The sequence below is a fragment of the Zea mays genome, chromosome 9, assembly GCF_902167145.1.
Source record: "Zea mays cultivar B73 chromosome 9, Zm-B73-REFERENCE-NAM-5.0, whole genome shotgun sequence".
Taxonomy (NCBI): Eukaryota; Viridiplantae; Streptophyta; class Magnoliopsida; order Poales; family Poaceae; genus Zea; species Zea mays.
The window spans coordinates 23,391,636-23,414,406 of NC_050104.1; the positions used below are offsets into that span (position 1 = coordinate 23,391,636).

The following is a 22,771-nucleotide window of genomic DNA, read 5'->3' on the forward strand; positions in this document are numbered from 1 at the left end:
CGAACGATTGATGTTTCTGCTGTGCCCAACTAACCAATGCTGCCCAAACAGTACTTTGCAACAAAAATTTGTTCAGGTCGTGCCTATACCGAACTAGTCACTCGAAATCTCGAATGCTTGAGAGCATAAGAACACATGATCAAATGCAGATCAGTCTCCAATCAAGAACTTCATAAAAGCAATTCGTACAAATTAATTAGTTGCTGGACGCTGCATGCATGGCTACATCTTAAAAACTAAAACCTATCCACTAGAAAAGCAGTACTATAGGAACCTAGGTGAGGTCTACGATGGTTCCAGCGTGCGCGAGCACATCGACGTTCCTGAAGAAGCGATGCAGCATTAGCAGGAGGACGTCGGTGGTGAGCAGGCTGTCGGAGCCGGCGCAGTGCGCGCGGCCGGCGGCGCGCTTCACGCCGAGCGCGGTGGCCACCTGCTCCAGCCCCCCGCGCATGGCGCAGCATCTGGCGAGGTGCTTCACGTCGAACACACTGTGCCCGAACAACCGATGGACCAGGGCGAGGAAGCCGTCCAGCGTGTCCGGCAGCGGCTGGCCGCCGGTGAGCGCCTTGGCGAGGTACCCGAAGTCGTAGGAGCCCGAGAAGGCGGTCCAGGTGAGCCGCCCGCAGGCGAGGCCGCTGCGGCGGAACCCGACGGCGAAGTCTTCCGGGTCGATGCCGAACTCGTTCAGCGTGGCGAAGTCCATCCCCTGCTCGCGGAGCATGGCAATGGGCCAATGGAGGCCGGCGCGTGCGGGTGAAGCGCGGGGTCGAAGCCCCGGATGTTGAACTGCCACGCGATGGGGAACCGGCCGGCGGGGCCCGAAAGCGCGATCCCGACCTGCAGCAGCTTGAGGTCGTCTACGTTCCGCTTCACCAGCTCGTAGCTCTCGCGCGGGCCGCGCATGTACCGCGGCAAGTCCGAGTCGTGAACCGCGCCGGGGAACTCGGTGTCCACGCAAACGCAGGGGTAGCGCGGCAGCACCGCCGATAGGTTGGAGAGCTCTTCGTCGAAGTTGCTGGCCCACACGTCGCGCACGGCGGCCTTCAACAACGCGCCGCTGGGCGTGAAGACGAGCAGAGGCCGCGCCATGACGTAACAGGGACGGGGGACGAATCTGCATGGCGGCGGCGGCGGCGCGCGGACCGACTGGGAGTACATCGTCATTGCTACCGGTGGCCGTACGTGTATTAGCGAGACGTTTTGATCATGGAACGTGGACGACTGGACTGGACGTGCCGACGTGGTGCCCTGGTTTTATATATAGGGTGGCGGCGGAAGATACGAAGCGGACTAGAATATTCCAGCCCCAAAACGGACTTTGTGTAAAATTGTTCTTATCCAATCGCACAAAGTTAAATTCTGTTGCATAGAAGAAACCTAGACGTTGTAGATCTAAATCTAATATACGGCTAAATTATTAATTCTAGATCATGCCTCGGCCTAAACTACTCTTTAGGACAGTTATTACAGTTATGAAAACCCTTTCAAATCAAATATCTACAAGTTTTCAAAAAAAAAAGATTACTTATTTTCTAAAAAAAACTTTCAAGTGCGATGAGAAATTTATGATTACATCGAATATTTTTTCTCCAAATGTCATAATCACAAAAACTAATGAGATATCACAACCAATGTCCAACACTCCAACTCGCGTATAAGAAACGTAGTATAAATCTACTGGCTTATCATTGTGTGGCTGATGACATCCTGCGAGGAGTAGGATCTTCGTTAACTTAATGTGACGGCAGTATTTGGCGTAGGAGAACGAAGGACAACCGAACACATGTAAAACTGAGGCCAGCTTCTCCATAGCTATGAAAACGAGCAGGTGAAGGTCGTGTCCAGCTTCAGTATCTTCTTTGACACTGCAAATGGCCATCAGGCACTGGAATTATCTCTTCAGAAACTTCGTGAATGATCTCTTCAGAAACCAAACGTTGCTTCTGATACAACTGCTTGAGAAGTATCTATCGCCATTTTTTCTGTTTTGTGTAGTTTCAGAAACTCTTCTGCTTTTTAGTTGGAGGCATTCTTGAGAAGGGAAGCAATATAGCTTGATATTAGTTTCACGCTAGAGATGGCAATGGATGCCCACGACCCGGTACTATGATGGGCATGTACTTCATTAGGGTATGTATATGGACTAAATATACCCATGGTTCTCTTATTGGACAAAAACATTCACCCAATGAGTAAACGGGTATTAGAACGTTATGTCCTCACTATACCCGTTAACCCGTGGGTATAAAATACCCAGTATAAACTTGGCCAAATAATCATAAACTTGAGCACTTGGCCTTGCCCAAAACAAATGAAACCCTAGCTATATAATCTCCAAGCGGATTTTATAGTTGTTTCTTGTGCAACTATGTAATTAGATATTATTTCTACAGATCTGACCACAATCCTAGCCATGTAATTTATTTTTTGCAGCCTCATGTGTCTATAATGTTAGAAATCAAATGGAGTGATGCTTAATTATGACACATGGTTTATTTAAATTTGATGTTTAGCAGCTGGTATTTTTTACAGTTCATTATATTTGTCGAATGATGCTTACCCCATATGATATATGTTTAATCTTTGTGTGTATGGGGACTCGACGGGTGACCCATACCCGCATGGGTATGGGTATAGGGGCAAGTCCATACCCACCAGTGAATATAGGTGACCCAACGGATTTTTTTGACGTGGGTATAGAATAGTAATAACTGGTGGGTATTTACCCATTGTCATCTCTATTTTTTGAAACAAACCAAGCAGGAGAGTTGTCGATTATATTAATAAAGTAGAAGTGGTCCGGACCGGATAAAACAACAAACAATAGGGCGTTGGATTGGGACATCAACACGCCGACACCATACAACTCAACTCGCCGGTTGGATTGGGACATCAACACAACACAACACAACACTCACTGCTGCACAGAGTGCCTAAACAACACAGGCAGCGACAACCCCAAACATAAAGCCCTTCCAGAGTCATCATTGCCGAGCTCAACACAAGGTACTAGCAGCTCTGACTTTGCCAAACGGGACGCACTTCGCCAAAAGAAACACGACGACGCCTACACCAAAACTTGGCATAGAAGGAGGAAGACAACGATGCGCCATCGTTGCCAAGCCTCGACACACCCACACTCGAGGTAGCTTCGAGTCTTCATCAGTAATCCTGATCCAACACCCACCTTCGGTTATTTGTCCGACCTCCAAAACTGACCAGATCACGACGAAGGGGGCTCGCCTCATATCATTGTTGTCAAGCACATCCCTTAACGTGGCAGCTTCGACTTCACGTTGCAAAAACCCCCCACCTCCACCTGCAAACCCGACACCGAGATGATCACTATCATCACTAGATGATGGGGTACTTGTTTTACCTCTTGCCATAAGGCATTTGTGAGATGACCATGAAGAGCGTGATGAAGAGTTTATGAGTCCTTGGAGGATCATCTTCACTTGAAGAATCTTCCCAAGTATTGATACTTATGAGTGCCTTGCCTTTGCTCCTCCTCTTTATGGGTTCGACCATATTTGGACAGTTGTCCCTAAAGTGGCCCTTCTCCCCGCATGTGAAGCATCCTCTCTTTCTTTACTTTTTCCTGTCAATGTTAAAGACAAGATCCTCGACCTGCAGGGGCACACCCATTAGATTAACCATGTGAATCATCCCCATTACCTTTCTAACGCGTCGGACTGTTTTTATGTCCTCTGAGGATGATGTTGATGGTTGATCATCATCTTCTTCTTCCTCCTCTTCTTCACTTGAGATTGGAGCATTCTTGCCTTTCATCCTTTTGTGTTCACCACATGCAAAAGCATATGGCTTTAAAGAAGTTGGCTCCTCTTGTTGACCCATTTTCTATGAAATCTCAAATGTCGCAATCTTTCCAATCACAATTGTCAGGGTCATTTGGCTAAGTCCTCAAGGTTGTGAAGAATGGTGATGATGCTCCCGTATCTTTATTGTGGTAGAAGGGAGATGATCTTCCTCACAATGTCCGCATCACCTAGCTTATTAATTCAAATAGAGTTTAGCTCATCAATCACAAGATTTAAGCGGGAATACATGTCTCTAACAAGCTCATTTTCTTTCATAGCAAATGAATTATACTCATTTAAAACTAGGAAATGCCTTTGCTCACGGACATTAGATGTGCTGTCATGGAGCTCATGCAATTTTAGCCAAACCTCATTAGCACTTTTCAAGGTTAATACTTGATTAAAAATTTCCATGCTAAGAGATTCATACAAGCAATTTTTGGCTCCAGTATTCAAGTGAATTTCTTTTTTGTCACTCATGGTGAGCTTCTTGGGATTCTTAGGTGGTTTCATCCCATCACGAGTAACTCTCCAAACACTTAGATCAATCGCTTCTAAGTAACAAGCCATTCTAGCACTATAGTATGAGAAGTTAGTGTCGTCGAAGTGTGGTGGCCTATGGTATCCATACTCTTCGCCCTTCCTCTAAAAGGCGTTGGCTCGATTAGCGATGAAGCTAAAACATTTCAAATGATCCAAACTAGGCTCTGATACCGATTGTAGGAAATAGTAACGCCTAAGAGGGGGTGAATTAGGACTTTTAAAAACTCTCTCTAAACTAGGCCACGAATAAAACCCTAGAACAAAACCTATGCAAATAAACAATCTAGAATGTGTATACTAGGTTTATTTTATGTGTTGCTATCTCTACCGCAAAACCTAAGTTCCAAACCCAAATATTCTAACTAGAAAGGAGAGATTGAAACTTAAGTACTTAATGTAAATGCGGAAGGTAGAGCAAGGGTAGAGATGCAAACTCCCATGGATGACTCTAGTATTTTTACCGAGGTATCCGGAACCATGCAAAGTCCTGACTAATTCTTGTTGGTGCCCCTACGCAAAGGGTAGCCCACGCGAGGGCCAAGCACCACGGTAGAGTAACTCCGTAGAGAGTCGCGGGCCTTCTCCACACGCAAGTGGTGCTTCACTTCCAGCTCCTCTCGAACACTCCATGTCGTCTCCACTACTGAGCTTCCGGTCGAAATGCCACAGGCCTCGTTCCCTCCGGTACATGGTGGTGTGTCACAAACGCGGTTGGCACGTCTCACAAGACTCTCGCCCCACTCGGTACAGTTACAACATCTCACACAAGAGCCGAGGGGTTTTGTGGTTTTTTATAAACTCACTCAACTAACTAGGAATCACCTAGAGCAAGCACATAAGCGGTCTAACTAACCTAAGCACTTTGCAAAGCACCTACAGTAATCATCAAGTGATTCTATTAAGCACTTGGGTGTTTGAGCACTTGGAAATGTCTATAGCATGTGTTGGTATGTTGCTTGGGCTCCCACACCTTCAAATGGTCGGTTAGAGAGGTATAAATAACCTCCCCTCAATTATAGCCGTTGGACAGAAACGTTGTTGCTTCTGTCGTCGGGTGCACCGGACAGTCCGGTGCCCTAGCCACTTCAGTCGATCATTGAGGTCTGTAGCAGTCGACCATTGTAAATCCATAGTCGACTGTTGGCCAGACTGCCCACTACTACAGCGTCCGAGAGTCCTTGGTTGAGGACCTCTCTGCACTGACAGTCCGGTGCGCCACCAGAGCGCTGGTGGACTGCCCTCTTCTTGGATTTCTTCACTATTTTCTTGGAATTCTTTTGGTCTAGAGTCTTGGACTTATACACATCTTTTTAGGTCTTCTTTTGAGGTGTTGCGTCCTTAGAGCCTCAGTCCAAGCTTCTTCGCATCTTGTGAACTAAACACAAACACTAGCAAACACATTAGTTCACGGGCTATATTGATCATCAAACACCAAAATCAATTAGTCAAATGGGTCGAGGTCCATTTTCCTTACGAATACGATTTTTACGTCTACCATAAAACTGTCCCTAATTCCCGCGGGGACTGTTAGTTGAACCGATATTAAGTTTTTTTATCAATATGTACATAGTATATGTATTTATGCGACTTTGTATAAATATTTTTTTATGCGTGAATCATGTCATTTTGTTTTTTTTGCTTGCATGCAGTGGAAACGAAAATATTATCCAAAGTTTGCGCGCAAGCAATGGAAATTCCCACGATCTTCTATAATTTTTGGATCTACATAAAATAGAAATCGCATGCATTCACCTCACATAATTTTTGGATCTAACATAAAAATAGGATCGTGAATACAACGCACCAGAGTTATCAACCTCTCTCACATGGCTTGGTATTTACACACATAATAAGGGGTTTTATGCTCAAAACTTAAGGTTTTTACGCTCAAACCTGGAGACGTGTCTACCAGTGTACCATGTGGCAGTTTTTTATGCAGCATTTCGTATTGCATAAATATCAAGACCATGTAGCATAATTAGTATCAATATATATAATAAACTGGTTGTAGCGAACCTAGTTGCATGATTGTTTGAGTGATCCTATATTCATGGAGGAAATGCAACATTTAAATAAAATTTTATTGTTTCCATGCATGCCAATCAATTTTCTTTCATCGCACATTCTTGTCATTCTAAATTTATGCGCATGGAGTAGGAAACAGGTTTTTACGCAATATACCAACTTGTATAAATAACTATATTGTGTAGTATAGTATCAGCAAATATCATAAACTAGTTCTGACGAGCCTAGTTGCATGGTTGTTGGAGCGATTCTATATTTATGGAGTCATCCATTTTTTGCGTGCATGCAATTGAAACAAAAATGTCATCCGAAATTTGCGTACATGCAATGAAAACTCACAATGCCATAATTATCGGATCTACCATAAAAATAGGATCTGAATGCATGCACGTGCGCATGTGCATGTGGTCCAGTGACAGGGCGAGGTTTTTATGCTATCTCTGTGAAGTATATATGCTATTTCTAAAGATTATTTACGCTATTTGCGCAAAAAAATAGAAGCGCAATTTATGACTTATGTCCCATGCGGGAGGTTGGCTATTGGACCAGGATTTTGACTGACGCGTGTAACACCCTGAATTTCGGGGTATAAAATTTCTTTCCTAATATCCACCAAATTCAGGTGTTACTCTCTCTTTTATTTGCTTTCCTTATCTTTTTCCTAAAAATGGAGAATTATTGTGTTTTATATTGGCGTAAACCTAGTGGAATAAGCCCTAGAGGCGCATTGGTTGTTGCATTCATGTCGTTGTATGGTGTTTCTAAGTGCAAAACGTGTTTGAAACACGTTAGTATTATCCTATAGAAACTCTTGATATATTTTCATATTTTTGGAATATTTTTCTATTTTCCGGAAAACAAAATCTATTTATTTGAGGTACTTAAAATGTTTTTAGAAACTCTAAGTATGTTTTTGAGTTCATTAGGTGCCAAAAAATTTATAGGAATTTTTCTAGAATTTTTGAAAGTATCTATAATATTTTGAACACAAAATATGGATTTCTAGGCTTTTCTAAATTTTAAAAAAATGGTAAAATCCGAATTTGACCCAAATTTACATCTCATCTGAAACCCAACTATATATATGCCTGGCTTCTCCTCGCTGAGCCCGTTCTAGAGCACGAAACGGTTTCTCCGGACTCAATCCCTAGCTTCCGGAATTGCTCGTCGAAGTTCGGAGCGGTTCCAACTCTGGCGACAACTCCGCCAAGCAATTACTCCCAATCCGTGTATCGTTTGCGGAATCCAAGGGTACCGCTGCGTTCGTCTCGTCGAGAGCTTCGTCGCAGTGTGTCCGATTTGTCGATCGGAACTCTGAATCTCCGTCAATCGATGGTTTTCTCCTCGGCTCTAGCGAGGGTCTTCTTCCCCGGTGAGAAACCTACATTGTTGTACCTAGGGGTTCTTCGTTTTCTCGTCCGTGCAGGGCCTCCCTCCCCCTCCTCTACCCTTCTCTGGCGGCGGCACCTTCCCCTCCCCCGTCCCCCACCCCCGGCGGCCGGACCGGACCGGCCGGCTCGCCCACGTGGCCAGCCTGCCCATGCGTGCCCCGCTGCGCCGTGCGCCCTGGCTGGCCCCCTGCGTAGCCCCTCCCCTCTTTCCTTCATGGATGGGAGGAAGAAGATGGGGTGAGGAAGAAGATGACAGTTTCGTAATTTAGTACGCGCGAATTACAGTCTAGTCTAAAACAGAGATAACTTTTGTGTTTTAAACCCGATTCGATCCTTTCAAGTTGCATTAGATTCGTATTAAAATTGTCTTAATTTAGAAGTATTTATCCCCACTGTTGCACATTTTATATAATTTATTTAAACGATTGTTTAACTGATGGCTACTAGAACGACGTTTCAATTTTAAAATCTAATTTAGGAATTAGATTTGCGCATTTATAATTAGTCACCAACATGATTAACATTAACTGAAATGTTTATTATTAATAATTATTTAGTTTAATCATGTTGTCATTTATTTATTAGTTTCGCGTATCGTGTCGGCCCGCCCGTACCGTGCGAATGTCGCGGTGCTGTTTCGCGCGCGTCGTCGCGTGTCGTTCGCGAGTGTCGCGCGTGTTGTTCGCACGCGTTGTCATGCGTCGTTCACGTGTGTTGCGTGCCTTACCGCGCGCCGTTCGCGTGTATCGCACGTTGTTCCCGTACAATAGTAAACCGTTCGCTTATAATCGTTCGTGTCAATTAATTAATTAATTAATTAATTAATCATTCGCAATTAAAACTGCAACTTAGTAAAAACTAAGTATATTTAATTTATATTTCATAAATGTCAATTATTTAGATTTGATAATGTCAAATTAAAAGTTATAATTAATATTTGTTTAGCGTAAATCCATTAACTTCTTGATCGTAGCTTCGAGTTCAACGTTTCTTTTCCTCGTGTGTTCATAGTAGCGAGCTCTATTTCACACTTCACGTTTCTATAATATTTTATCTTGTATGGTGTAATGTTCTTATGCATGTATATATTTATTTGTGCCTATGTTGTATTCGTTGTGCGTCGCGAATAGATTGTGATCTGTTTCCAAGCTTCGAGGACTCGACGGTCAAGCTTTGGCGACCAAGTGGTCTGGTTCTTCGAGTTCTACAAAGTTGAAGACCCTAAGCATCTATTTGGTGAAGGCAAGTGTCCTATGACCCATTATGTCCTACTTACTTATAATTCATTGTCCCGCATGACTTAATTGAAACCTAAGGATTGACTAGCTTTCGATTTACCTGTCCTTGATTACCTTTTGGGTTACTATGGTTAGTGTCATGCTATTGTGTTACTTTAATCTATGAACATGATGTGAATATTTATGATACGATAATGATATCTTGATTATGATGATGAACTGTGATACTTAAGGGGGCTCGGGTTGTTTCCTGAGTACCTCTCTGTAAGGACCTGTTCGTTGACAGACCACCCGAGAAAACAGTGCAACCATGAGGGTGGTATGGGACTCCCTTAGCTGATTAATTAGAGGAACCTGAGGTGTAGTCGTCTTCGTCGTCGTGTCGTCAATGAGGTCCGGGCACAATACTTGCTCTGCCGAGGTTGGTAGTTGAGGTTCTTTCTATTTGGTTTTGTTAGTCACCGTTCCTGTAAGGAGAGGTACTGTGTTTATCAAACTAGAGAAATCTAACGGTCGGTTATGACCTCTAGGGAATCTTTATAAAGGCTACATAGTGATACCCTGCTAGGCTACCTAGGTAGTGGTCAATGGGGAGTACCCTCTCCGGGCAGAAAGGGAATCACGGCTCATGGGTAAAGTGTGCGACCTCTGCTGGGGAATGAAACTGATATATCAGCCGAGCTCACGGTCAAGAGCGGCCTTGGGATCCTCTTTGATTAGAGATACATATGATCTAAGATGCAATGGTTCCATTAATGGTTTTGGTTCGATGATGATAATGATGTTCCGCGATGAGGAAATGGTTCACGAGTTGGTTATTGCTAAAACTTGGCTTATACTAATAATAAATACCTGACGAACTAAAAGCAACTGCTTTGACCCTAACCCCACATAAAGCTAGTCCACCTCAGCCAAACGGAACATTTGATGAGTACGTTGATGTGTACTCACCCTTGCTTTCACAAAACACCAGGTTGCCTTTGGTGCAATCTATGCTCAGGTAAAGAAGAATGTGTCGAGGCAGATCTCCAGGAGTTCCAGGACTTCGACGAGTTCGAGGATTAGGCTAGCGACCCCCCCCCCCCCCCCAATCAGCTGCTTGTGGTGGGTTTATTTACGTAGGCTACGTTTCTATTATGTGCACTTTGATTCATATTAGGTAAATGACTCTAGTCTGGAATATTATTACTTATTTAAAGCATTGTGCTATGATGAGTCATTTATGTAATCGTTGTGTACGTGAATTTCTGATCCTGGCACGTACATGGTTCGCATTCGGTTTGACTTGTAAAACCGAGTGTGACAACGCGCGTGGGGAGGTTGACCTGGTGCATGGGCGAGGGGAGACACATGACAGCCTGGCGTGGAGTGTAGGTGGGCGCGCTGGTACGGTCCAGGTTGGGGTGGTCGTCCAGGGCTTCCTCTAACATTTGGAAGCCCATGGCTCCCAATATACCCTCGCTATATATATATATATATATATATATATATAGTTTATGTATTAGAAGCTCTGGGCTTTCAATAGGTAGAGAAAGCCATGTACGTCCCGGTCCATTCACACCACCTCATTTGTTTTCAACCGAACCACGATTCACGTCAATTCAATCCAGTCAATCCACGTTTTCTCAACCGGTGGATTCACACCATATCGCCATCATCCCTATCGCGCCCTTGCCTCCGTCGCCTCTCCCAACCGCTGGCGATTCGTACGGCGACTTCCGGGCGTCATCTCCGTGAATCCCTCCTCCCGTCATTCGCTCGTCCAGGCCAGTGACTAGCTAGGCTACCCCTCGCCGCCTGCTCAGTCAGTGCAGGCGCCCCACCATGCAACCCTGCCGCCAACGGTGAACCAGCCCCGACCGTAGAAGCTCAAGCGCGGGCCATGGTTGCAAGGGCTCACGCGTTTGCCGGCTCAGGTGTAAGCCTAAACGCTTGCTTGTGCTATCTTACGTGTGATGTCATGTTTATACCTGCATATTGTTCATAGTTTCATGTTTCTGTTATGTATTTTTTTTAGTTCCTTGTGTAGGAATAGTAGCAGCAGAATGCTTTACTGAAAATTTTAGTTCTATTAGGCTTCAATTACTTAACAACTCTTCATGCTTGTATATATGTTCCTCCATACTTTTTCTTTATTTGATGAAGTTTCTCATATACTATTAATATTAGACATAATCAGTTTGTTTCGTGGGAAACATGGAGCGCAATAATTTTCAGTGATGGTAGTGTAATTATCACTAGTGATGTCTCTTGGTTGAACCTGGCTTTATATTTTAGTGTAAGAGGGACGGTGCAATTCAATGCAAGAGAGATGCCAAAGAGAAGTAATTTCGATTAATTATAGATATTATGCACAAACTTATAATACTTGATATTCTAGGCTACGTAATACTGTTTAATGGACTAGCTCTATCTTGCAACGCAATTAGCTTGTTTGGAATCTTTTTTCTTCTTGCATTATGGTTTCCAGATGAATATGGTGTAACTACACTTACGATAGCTGAAGATGTATTGTAATTTGTTCGCATAAATTGCTCAGCTCATGAGCAACTATTGCAGAAATTGTTTTGCGTGTTTTTGCTGTCCAAATCCAAATAGACTCATTTATATATGTTATCCAAAGCAACTAGTAGATTCCAATTGGAGTTTAGATTATCCAAATCCACTCCCACATATTTGGCTTATAATATAATGGTCATGTCTATTGCTCCCTATAATGCTCTCTCGTCATTTTTTTATCTGTGTAGTAAATATTATAGTAGTTACATAAATGATACAGGAAAAGATGGTCGATCTGGTCAAGGACGCTTTTAAACGATCATCGACACTTACATCTTTTTTCTTTTTTTCCTATAGTTTTGTCTTATTGTAGGTAACATGTGGCGTGTAAATGTAGCCCTCAAGTGTTGCATTCAATAATTTATCTCAATTCATGAATTTATCTTTTATAGTTAGAGTTGGCAGTATGTTGTGCCTTGACTCAAGGATGCATAATAGATCATTGATTCATTACTTTAGGATACATATTTGTAGGTTGTTTGGCTTCTCTTGCCTAGCAAATACACTGAGAAGTATTACAGGTCTTAAAATGGGAATATACAGTATATGGAGAGGTCGTCATCCATGCTCAGGTATCTTGACTACTAATGTTCAACAAGGTTTGTTGTTATATATCATTGTGTTCATGTCCATAAACAATCGTTTATTCACCTTACCAAAAGGCAATATGGTCAAATCGGACAATGTTCATATAAAGTTTTGTTAGAATGTTGTAGTGATAGTATTTGCTTCACGCTATGCTATCTGACAAAGAACATAGTGCAGTACCTGGATTCAACTTTTACTATACCATACCATTTGTTGTATATGTAGCAGCTTGAGATAGAATAAATCTACTTGTACATATCTTAAATTTTGTGTTTATTCCTACTCAATTTCTCTGATATGTTTTTTGCTCTTTGTAGGGTGGAACATGGTAGGAAAAGACCCCCTACGAGGGTTATGTTAGTCATAACAAGCTCAAAAAGATGACCATATTAACAACGAAAGATCATATTAACACGACATTATCATAATTGAGTACAGGAATAATTATCTCCTATATCTCTACTACTTATTAAGGCGGTAAGGGGTAGGCTGCCATTCCGTGTTCTGCCATTTCCATTCCCCTCTGCCCGCACTGTCTTTCTCATTCCCCCTCCCCGCAAAGCCCATTCCCATTCCCACGTGCATCCCACGCCTAGCTAAAATTAAATTAACACAAATGTGGCTCCAATGGGATTCGAACATGTGATTCCTCAAGCAAATGTGCTGATAGATACCACTACACCACATGTCTGTTTATGTCAATATCTGTTACAGTAAAAATATCTACTACATCTCTCCCAAAGCCCACCTGCTACCCTTGCACAATGTGTAGTAGTAGATAATTATCAACAAGATTCCTGAATTATATTTTTGGATGGAGGGAGTAGTATTTAAAGAAGAGCCTTGCATGCAATTTCTTTTGTTTGAATAATGTTTTCAACTTAAATTCTTTTTTTATATGTGTGACATTTATTCTCCGTAATATTTTTTCCATGGATCTGACTTGTGAGTCATTTTCATAAACCAGCGCCAAAGATGAATCCATGTTTCTTACTTGGAAACCTCGAACAAACACCACTGGCAGGAGGCGCTCGTGTTGGCGTCGCTCATCGACGACGAGAAGAAGCTTGATGACTGCAAGTTCGACCTCTGTAAGCAGTACTACGTGGTCGCATGCGTCGCTGTATTCGGCAAGCTCCGACGCAGCCGCCACTTGGACGCGGTCCAGAGCGGCTGCACCGCGCTGTCCATCTTCAAACAGGGGGACCTCATGGTCGTCGCCAATGTCGCCGACTCTCGGGTTGTTCTGGGCACCGACATGCCATCCAGCTCATCATCCACCTGAAGCTCAACCTGCCACGTAAGTCACTACTGATCGGCCATGGATTCTTGTGTGTTGGGACGACGGGCGTTGCTGACATTGTGTGAGTGTCCTCGAACAAGATGTATGTAGAGGAGTAGCACATCCGGTGGTGTAACTGCTAGGTGTACTACCTCGCTGATGAGCCCGGGGTGCACTTCGTTTGGCAGCCCAGCCAAGAGTCATCGGTACTCGGCATGTCTTGCGTGTTCGATGACTACAATATCAAGGACTATGGCATCATCTTGGCTCTAGAGGTGACGCAGAGGAGGACCGACAATAATGACCACTCGCCATTGTCGGGGTAGCTTTTATGCGGCATGTCTTTAATTCTCTTCGCAAACATATACACTTGTCTTTTTTGTTTAAGCAAGCGTGTATGGTAGTGCGCACCTAATGACTAACAATGTACGAGGGAACTTCTACCGGCAGGTGTGGCATGCGCTCTTCAACCATGAGACCATGCAAATCGTGACATATATCGAAGTCTCCATGATACTGATGGTTGCAATGTAGTAGTTAAACAACTAAATTAAAATAACAAAATTTATGTGTGGCTAGGATTACAAATGGATTATGAAACATTTTCTTATAACAATATAAGACACATTTTGTATATAAGTTATTATGTTATTATATGTTCCCGTTGCAACGTACGGACACTCACCTAGTCTTATTATAAAATTTGAAATGGTTGTCCTGTAGATGGTTAGCTTGCAATTTATGCTACAATTACCTCATTTACGACGTAAAATTTGAAATTGTTGCATGTTACCCAATTTACGACATTTCCTGGCGCATTTTACAACAATCTTATGCGGTGAGAGATGCATTCAGGCCACATTCACTGTTACAAAACAAATTGATGATTTACGCTAAAATGCGTACTCATTTACGCAATTTTGGTTCACGTTTTAATCTTAGATTCGCCCGAGCTAGAACCCGTGCAATGTCGTACACGCGTGATTTTCACGTCGTAATTCAGGCCCCATTCGTCGTTATAAAATAGATCGACGACTTACGCTAAAATTTGTACCCATTAACGTTGTTTTGGTTCACGTTTCACGCTAAAATCTGTTCAAGACAGAACCCGTGCGTGATTTTCATGTCGTAATTTTTGGCCCCATCATTGTTACGAAACAGAACTACGATTTACGCTAAAATTAGTACTAATCTACGTTCTTTTGGTTCACGTTTTATGCTGAAATCTGTCTGAGCCAGAACCTGCGCGCGTACAGGTGTGAGACTGTGAGATTATACCTCGCTGGGGCTTCCATACTAATGGAAGCTCCGGGCTTCCATTACCGATATATATATTACTGAGCGATTACTGTTGTAAAATTACTAACTGCATTTATTACTGAGCGATTACTTTAAATTTACTGAGTGCATGTGCATACAAAAAAATGAAGCATTATGCATGCAATAAAATGACAAGTGTGTTCGTGACGCAAAAAAAGGAAAAAAAAAGGAAAAGTCTAGTTGTGCCTGCAAGAAATGTGTGTTGCGTGGCACAAAAAAAGGAAATGTGACAGAAGGAGGAAAAAGCGAGAGGGCAATACGGTGCGACTCGTGTGGCTGCCCGTGCCTGCCCGTTCCGACCGTCGTATGGCTCCGCCCGCGCGGCTCCTGCCCCCATGCGGCTCGTTCCTAGCCACAAGTTGGTGCCTCCCCAAATGCGTGCTCCCTATATGGCACACAACATTAAATCATTTTTGTCTTTCAGTCATTTTTCATTCCAAGAAACATTAATCATTCCGGAGTCTAGACATTAAGTCATTCTAGTAAACATCTAGACAACATTGAGTCATTTTTAGTTTCCAGTCATTTTTCATGTTTTCTCATACATTTCTTGTTTTTTAAGTCATTCGAGAGTCTAGAAAACTATGTCATTATTTGTTTTTTCAGTCATTTTTTTGTTTTCAATCATTTTATCTTGCTTGGCTCGTGAGGGGGCACGCGCGGGTATGGTGGCTCGGCTTTGTGAGTGGGCGCGTGCTGGGTTAGGCGGCTCGGCTCATGGGCGGGCGCGAGGTGCGCGCCGGCTCGGCTCAGGGCGGGACGTGGGTAGGGGCGCGCGGTCGTGGCGCGGAAGGGCGTCCTTGGTCGGGTCCAGACCCTAGGTGATGTGATGCACCCAGCCCAGGTGGGGTTGGCCGAGGTCCAACAAATTAGGGTTGCCCGGAGCCCAACAGTTCATTAAGCACACCCAACTCAGGGAAAGGCCCAATCGCCCCAAAAGATTAGTCCAATGGGGGAAGGGTGGCTCTCCCTTTTAAAGTGGCTTCCTCCTCCCAAGTTAAGCGAGGTGAGATAATTATGAGGCTCACACGGTCACCGTCCGACTACAATTGGGCCAACTAGGCCAATTGCGTCTTTGCCAACGGGTAATAGTAGAGGATGTCCTCATCATGATGAATAGATCTGCCATATATATATATATATATATATATATATATATATATATATATATATATATATATATATATATATATATATATATATATATATTGTATATTACAAGCCCTAGGCTTCCAATAGCTAGGGGAAGCCCTGACCCAACGTTGCCATTCGGTTAAGTTGCACCAGGTCTCAGGCGTCTATAAAAGGAGCCACAGATCGCTAGGGTTCAATTTTTGACACACAACCACGATACATGGGCGACGGCGCCCACCTAGGCGTGTGAGGCGGTGGTTCCCCGAGAACGTGAGGCGGCGGCGGTTCCCTGAGACCAAAAGGCGACGGCGCCCCGAGACGCGCGCGACGACGACGCCAAGCGTGTCGGCAGCCTCCGGACGCACGACGGGCGGCTTCTCCCTGATCCGGTGGCGCGGCGGTGGTGGCTCCTCGATTCGATGGCACGACATTGGCGTTTCTCTGATCCAGAGGCGTGACGGTGGTGACTCCCCGATCCGACAACGCGACGGTGGCAGCTCCCCCATCCGGCGGCGCTACGGTGGCAGTTTTTCAATCTGGAGGCCTACAACATCGGCTCACCGATCCAAAGGTGTGACTCCTTGGAGGCACGTGAGGGGTTTGCCCTCCGCGCTACGGGCCGCGAGACACCCTCCGATCGAGTGTGCCTCATGCATCCTCCAGCGACGGTCTCCTCCAATCCGGCTTAAATTTGATGATTTTTACGATCATAAATACAACACGTCTGAGTTATCAACAACGCTCACGTTGGATCGGTTTTATGATAAAAATGAGGATTTTTACGCTAAAGGTTAAAGGATTTTACGCAAATCTGGGAGTGCGCACCATTGTCAGACATTCATATTTTCCGCGTGCGCAGTGAAAAAAGAAACCTCTTAATTTATGGTGTATGTAACTGCTATGAAAATTCAAATCCCTTAATTATCTCCCCTAATTAAATCCAATAATCAACTCCCATAATCAAATATCTTGATTTATGGTGGCTGCATGGACGTGGTGGCTGTTGGTTAGGATTGAATCAACTATTTTATGCTATATTTAACACTATTTTTGCGTGGATGTGGCAGCTGTGTGGACCATAATGAAACTAACGCATCAGAGTTGTCAACGTCTCTCATGTTGGCTTGGTATTTGTGGTCAAAACTGAGAACTTTTATGCTAAACACTTAAGCATTTTACTCTCGAACCTAGAGTGCGTCCACCAGTGTACCACATGCATTTTTTTGTGAGCATAGTGAAAAAGGAAATCTCTTGACTTATGGTTTGCGAGGCTACCATAAAAAATAAATTTCCTAATCAACTCAACTAATTAAATCCCCCCTAATGAACACCCCCAACCAAATCCCTTGATTTATGGTGGTTGCATGGACGCGGAGGCTGTTGTTGGGAGTGAATCAACATTTACGTTATATCATAAATTATTTACGCTCAAATCTGGGTTCACTACACCAAAAATATAAACTTTCTATGGTTTTTTAACTTCCTACAGCTTTTATAACAAAGCATAGGAAATTACCAACTTCCGAGAGGCTACTCGTAGCTCTAGGAAATAACCATAACTTCCTACAGTTTGTTATAAAAGTTGTAGGAAGTTAGCTTTCAGCTCTTGACCAACGAGCGCGGTTAAACGAGCCGCTAACTTCCTACGGTCTCCTCTAGGAAGTTAGCCGCCCCTGCTAACTTCCTACGGCCACCTCTAGGAAGTTAGTCGGCCATCTCTAGAAAGTTAGCCGTCCTTGCTAACTTCCTACGCCCACCTCTAGAAAGTTAGCCACCCCTGCTAACTTCCTACGTCCGCCTCTAGGAAGTTAAGTAACTTCCTAGAGTACTTGTACAACCTCTCTCTCTCTCTTGTGTCTCTCTTTCCCTCGTTTTCTTCTCCCTCGATTGTGCACTCATTTGCGTCTCTCTCTCCCTCGGATTCTTCTAAATTCCGAGGGGGGCCGCTGGCTCTAGGAAGTTAGCTCACTTCCTAGATGACTCTAGGAAGTTAAGCTAACTTCCGACAAAAAACAATCAAGAGCCCAACTTTCAACGAGATCACTTTACTTCCAAGGGTTTCGCTAACTTCCTAGAGTTTAGGCTCTAGGAAGTTTACTGTTTTGGAGTAGTGGTTGCGCCCACTCAGTAGCCCACACGTAAATTTTTCGCATGCACAACAATTTTTGGATCTGCCATAATTTTTGGACTTGCCATAATTTTTAGATCTGAAACCACACCTGCCATAAGAATCAAAAACCACATGCACATCTGGTGGGTGACGACTATATCTTCCATAAAAATAGGACCCCGCATGCAAGGTCACGAAAAATAAGATTTTATGCTACGTCTCACACTATTTTACGCTCAAACGTGAAGATTTTTACGCTCAAATCTGGCATCGCGTCCATAACTGCCATAAAAACATATCCCTAAAATCATGCGCCCGCATGATTTGGACGTTATATGTGGGGTGGTGGGTTCGCACGGGTGTGGGTCATGGGAAGGGAGCCGACCAGGGCTTCCTATAACTATTTGAAGCCTTGGGCTCCAAATAACCACACCCTATACACACACACACTAGGGATGGTACTATACTCTAAATTTTACGCTATAAATTTTAAGGATTGGATTAGGAGCACTCTATTTCTATTTATTTTTAACTAAAATTAGTTAAGTGCTCAAATAAATGATAAAGAAAATATTTAGATTGTGATCCATTATTATCCCTAGTTATTGCAATTTGTCAGTGAAAGGAAAATAGGGTTAATATTTTCCCAAGCATTAATTTTGGTGGTTGAATGCCCAACACAAATATTGGACTAACTAGTTTGCTCTAGATTACATGTTCTACAGGTGCATAAAGGTTCAACACAAACCAATAAAAGATTGAAGTTAGGGATCAAATTCAAAGGAGTAAGGAAATCGAGTGTGCTCTGGTCTGGCGCATCGGACTGTCCGGTGTGCCACCGGACAGTGTCCGGTGCACCAGGACCGTACAGAGTCTAATTAGCCACTCTCGGGTTTCTTCGGGCGCACTCCGCTATAATTCACCGGATTGTCCGGTGTGCCACCGGACTATCCGGTGTGACAGCGGAGCAACGACTACTTTGCGCAACGGTCGACTCCAAAAGCGCGGTGATCAGATGAACAGTGAGGAACAGTGCGTGCAGAGTCAGAGCCACGGGTCAGAGGTGCAACGGACACTGAACAGTGTCTGTCCGGTGCGGCACTGGACTATCCGGTGCCACTAAAGGACAAAGCCTCCAACGGTCAAAAGCTCCAGAACCCTAACAGTTGGGTGATGTGGCTGGCGCACCGGACTGTCTGGTGTGCCCATCGACAGCAGCCTGCCCCAACGGTTGTTTGGTGGTTGAGGGCTATAAATACCCCCCAACCACCACCACCTCAAGCATCCAAGATTTCTGAGTATCACATTCATTACAAGAGCTCTAGCATTCACTCCTAGACACAATTGAAAAGATCAAAGCTTCTCCATGTCCCCAATTCATCTCAAACACTTAGTGACTTGAGAGAGAGAGAGATTTTGTGTTCTTTTGAGCTCTTGCCTCTTGGATTGCCTTCTTCCTTTCTCATTTCCTTTATCAAGAGATTTGTAATCGAAGCAAGAGACACCTAAGTGTGTGGTGGTCCTTGCGGGGTCTAAGTGACCCGGGAGATTAAGGAAAAGGCTCACTCGGTCTAAGTGACCGTTTGAGAGAGGGAAAGGGTTGAAAGAGACCCGGTCTTTGTGACCACCTCAACGGGGACTAGGTTCTTTAGAACCGAACCTTGGTAAAACAAATCACAGTGTTCATCCGTTTTATTTCTTGGTTGATTTGTTTTCCCCTCTCTTTCGGACTCGGATTCATTTCTAGCGCTAACCCCGGCTTGTAGTGTGTGTTTAAAGTTGTAAATTTCAGATTCCGCCTATTCACCCCCCCTCTAGGCGACTTTCAATTGGTATCAGAGCCCGATGCTTCATTAGAGTCTAACAACTCGAAGTGATGTTGGGAGGATCCGCCAAGAGGGAGATGGAAACCGGCGAGAAGGCCACAAGCCATGGGAAGGCTCCATCAAGGGAGTCCGGCACCAAAGCCAAGGAGGGATCCCCTCCCCGCGTCAAGTCGCATTGGAGTGGTGACAAGAAGAAGAAGATGAAGAAAGTGGTCTACTACGAGACCGACTCTTCGTCGCCCTCCACATCCAGCTCCGACACGGCGTCCGTCACTTCTAAGCGCCATGAGCGCAAGAAGTATAGTAAGATGCCACTTCGTTATCCCTGTATTTCTAAGCGCGCTCCTTTACTCTTCGTTCCATTAGGCAAACCACCATACTTTGATGGTGAGTATTATTGTATGTGGAGTGATTAAATGAGGCATCACCTAACCTCACTCCACGCAAGCATTTGTGACATTGTTGAGTTTGGAGCGCAGGTACCGAATGTGGGAGACGAAGGCTACGACTCAGACGAAGTTGCCCAAATTAGGCATTTTTTAACTCCCAAGCCATAACTCTACTCCTCGCCTCCTTGTGTCAAGAGGAGTATAATAATGTGCAAGGGTTAAAAAGTGCCAAGGAGATTTGGGACATCCTAAAGACCGCATACGAAGGAGATGAGGTGACCAAGATCACCAAGCGGGAGACGATCGAGGGGGAGCTCGGTCGATTCGTCCTCAACCAAGGAGAGGAGCCACAAGCAATGTACAACCGGCTCAAGACCTTGGTCAACCAAGTGCGCAACCTCGGGAGCACAAAATGGGATGACCATGAAATGGTCAAGGTTATTCTTAGATCCCTCATATTTCGCAATCCCACTCAAGTTCAATTAATACATGGTAATCCTAGATATAAGCTAATGTCTCCCGAGGAGATAATTATAAAGTTTGTGACCTTTGAACTAATGATCAAAGACTCCAAACATATCGTCAACTTGGAGCAAGGCGCCACCTCAACATGAGGTGCAACCCGTCGCATTCAAAGCGACGGAAGAGAAGAAAGAGGAGTCTACATCAAGTACGCTCCCCATCGACGCCTCCAAGTTCGACAATGAGGAGATGGCGCTCATCATCAAGAGATTTTGTCAAATCCTCAAGCAAAGGAGGGGGAAGGACTACAAACCCCGCTCCAAAAGGGTGTTCTACAAGTGTGGTAAGCCCGGTCATTTTATTGCTAAATGTCCAATGTCTAGTGATAGTGACAGGGGCGACGATAAGAGGGGAAAGAAGAAGGAGAAGAAGAAGTACTACAAGAGGAAGGGCGGCGATGCCCACGTGTGTCGGGAATGGGACTCCGACAAGAGCTCCACCGACTCCTCCTCCGATGAGGATGCCGCCAACGTCGCCATCAACAAGGGCCTCCTCTTCTTCAACGTCGGCCACAAGTGCTTTATGGCAAAGGATGGCAAAATGAAGAAGGTACAAACTAGAACCAACCCCAAGTATACTACAAGTGATGAGGGTAGTTCTAGTGAAAATGAAGATGACTTGCTTACTCTTTTTGCCAACCTTAACATGCAACAAAAAGAAAAATTAAATGAATTGATAGGAGCCATTCATGAGAAGGATGAAATTTTGGATAGCCAAGAGGAATTCCTTATCAAAGAAAACAAAAAACATGTTAAATTGAAGAATTCTTATGCTCAGGAAGTTGAAAAATGTGAAAATTTGACTAAGGAGCTTAGCATGTGCCATGATTCAATTACCAATCTTAGAAATGAAAATGCTAGTTTAAATGCTAAGATTGATAAATTGAATGAATCGATTTCTAGCCTTAGAACTGAAAATGCTAGTTTAATTTCTAAGGTTAAAGATTTAAATGTTTGCAATAATTCTATTTCTTGTCTTAGAGATGCGAATGCAATTTTAAATGCTAAGATAGAGGAATTAAAATCTTGCAAACCCTCTACATCTACGGTTGAACATATTGCTATTTGTACTAGATGTAGAGATGTTAATGTAGAAACTATTCATGATCACCTTGCTTTAATTAAACAACAAAATGATCATATAACTCAATTAACTGCTAAAATTAATGAGCATGAAATTGAAAATGAAAAGTTTAAATTTGCTAGAAGCATGTTCTATAGTGGGAGACGCCCTGGCATTAAGGATGGTATTGGTTTCCAATAGGGAAGCAATGTCAAGCTTAATGCCCCTAAGGAATTGTCTAACTTTGTTAAGGGCAAAGCTCCCATGGTTCAGGATAATGAGGGATATATTTTATATCCTGCTAATTATCCTGAGCACAAAATTAGGAGAATTCGTGCTAGGAAACCTCATACTATTTCTCACCATGCTTTTATGTATAAGAATGAGGCTTCTAGCTCTAGGCATTCTACTCATGTTAAAATGCCTAAAAAGAAAACTCCTACTGCATCAAATGAGCCTAACATTTCATTTAAGACTTTTGATGCATCATATGTTTTAACTAACAAATCAGACAAAGTAGTTGCCAAATATTTTGGGGGGGCAAACACAAGGGCTCCAAGACTTGTGTTTGGGTACCCAAGGTGCTTGTTTCTAACATCAAAGGACCCAAGACTGTTTGGTACCTAAGAATAAGGCCTAAATTGTTTTGCAGGTTTATGCATCCGGGGGTTCAAGTTGGATAATTGATAGTGGATGCACAAACCATATGACAGGGGGAAAAGAATGTTCTCCTCCTATGAACAAAATGAAGATTCCCAACAAACTATTACATTCGGGGATGGAAATCAAGGTTTGGTCAAAGGACTTGGTAAAATTGCTATATCACCTGACCATTCTATTTCCAATGTTTTTCTTGTAGATTCTTTAGATTACAATTTGCTTTCTGTATCTCAATTATGGAAAATGGGCTACAGCTGTCTATTTACAGATGTAGGTGTTACTGTCTTTAGAAGAAGTG

At 43.7% G+C, this 22,771-nt stretch overlaps 1 pseudogene; it reads right to left on the minus strand.

The window, feature by feature from the left end:
• Window positions 1-274: 274 nt before the first annotated feature.
• On the minus strand, window positions 275-1,167 carry LOC103639822 (probable CCR4-associated factor 1 homolog 11; annotated as a pseudogene).
• Window positions 1,168-22,771: the final 21,604 nt, after the last annotated feature.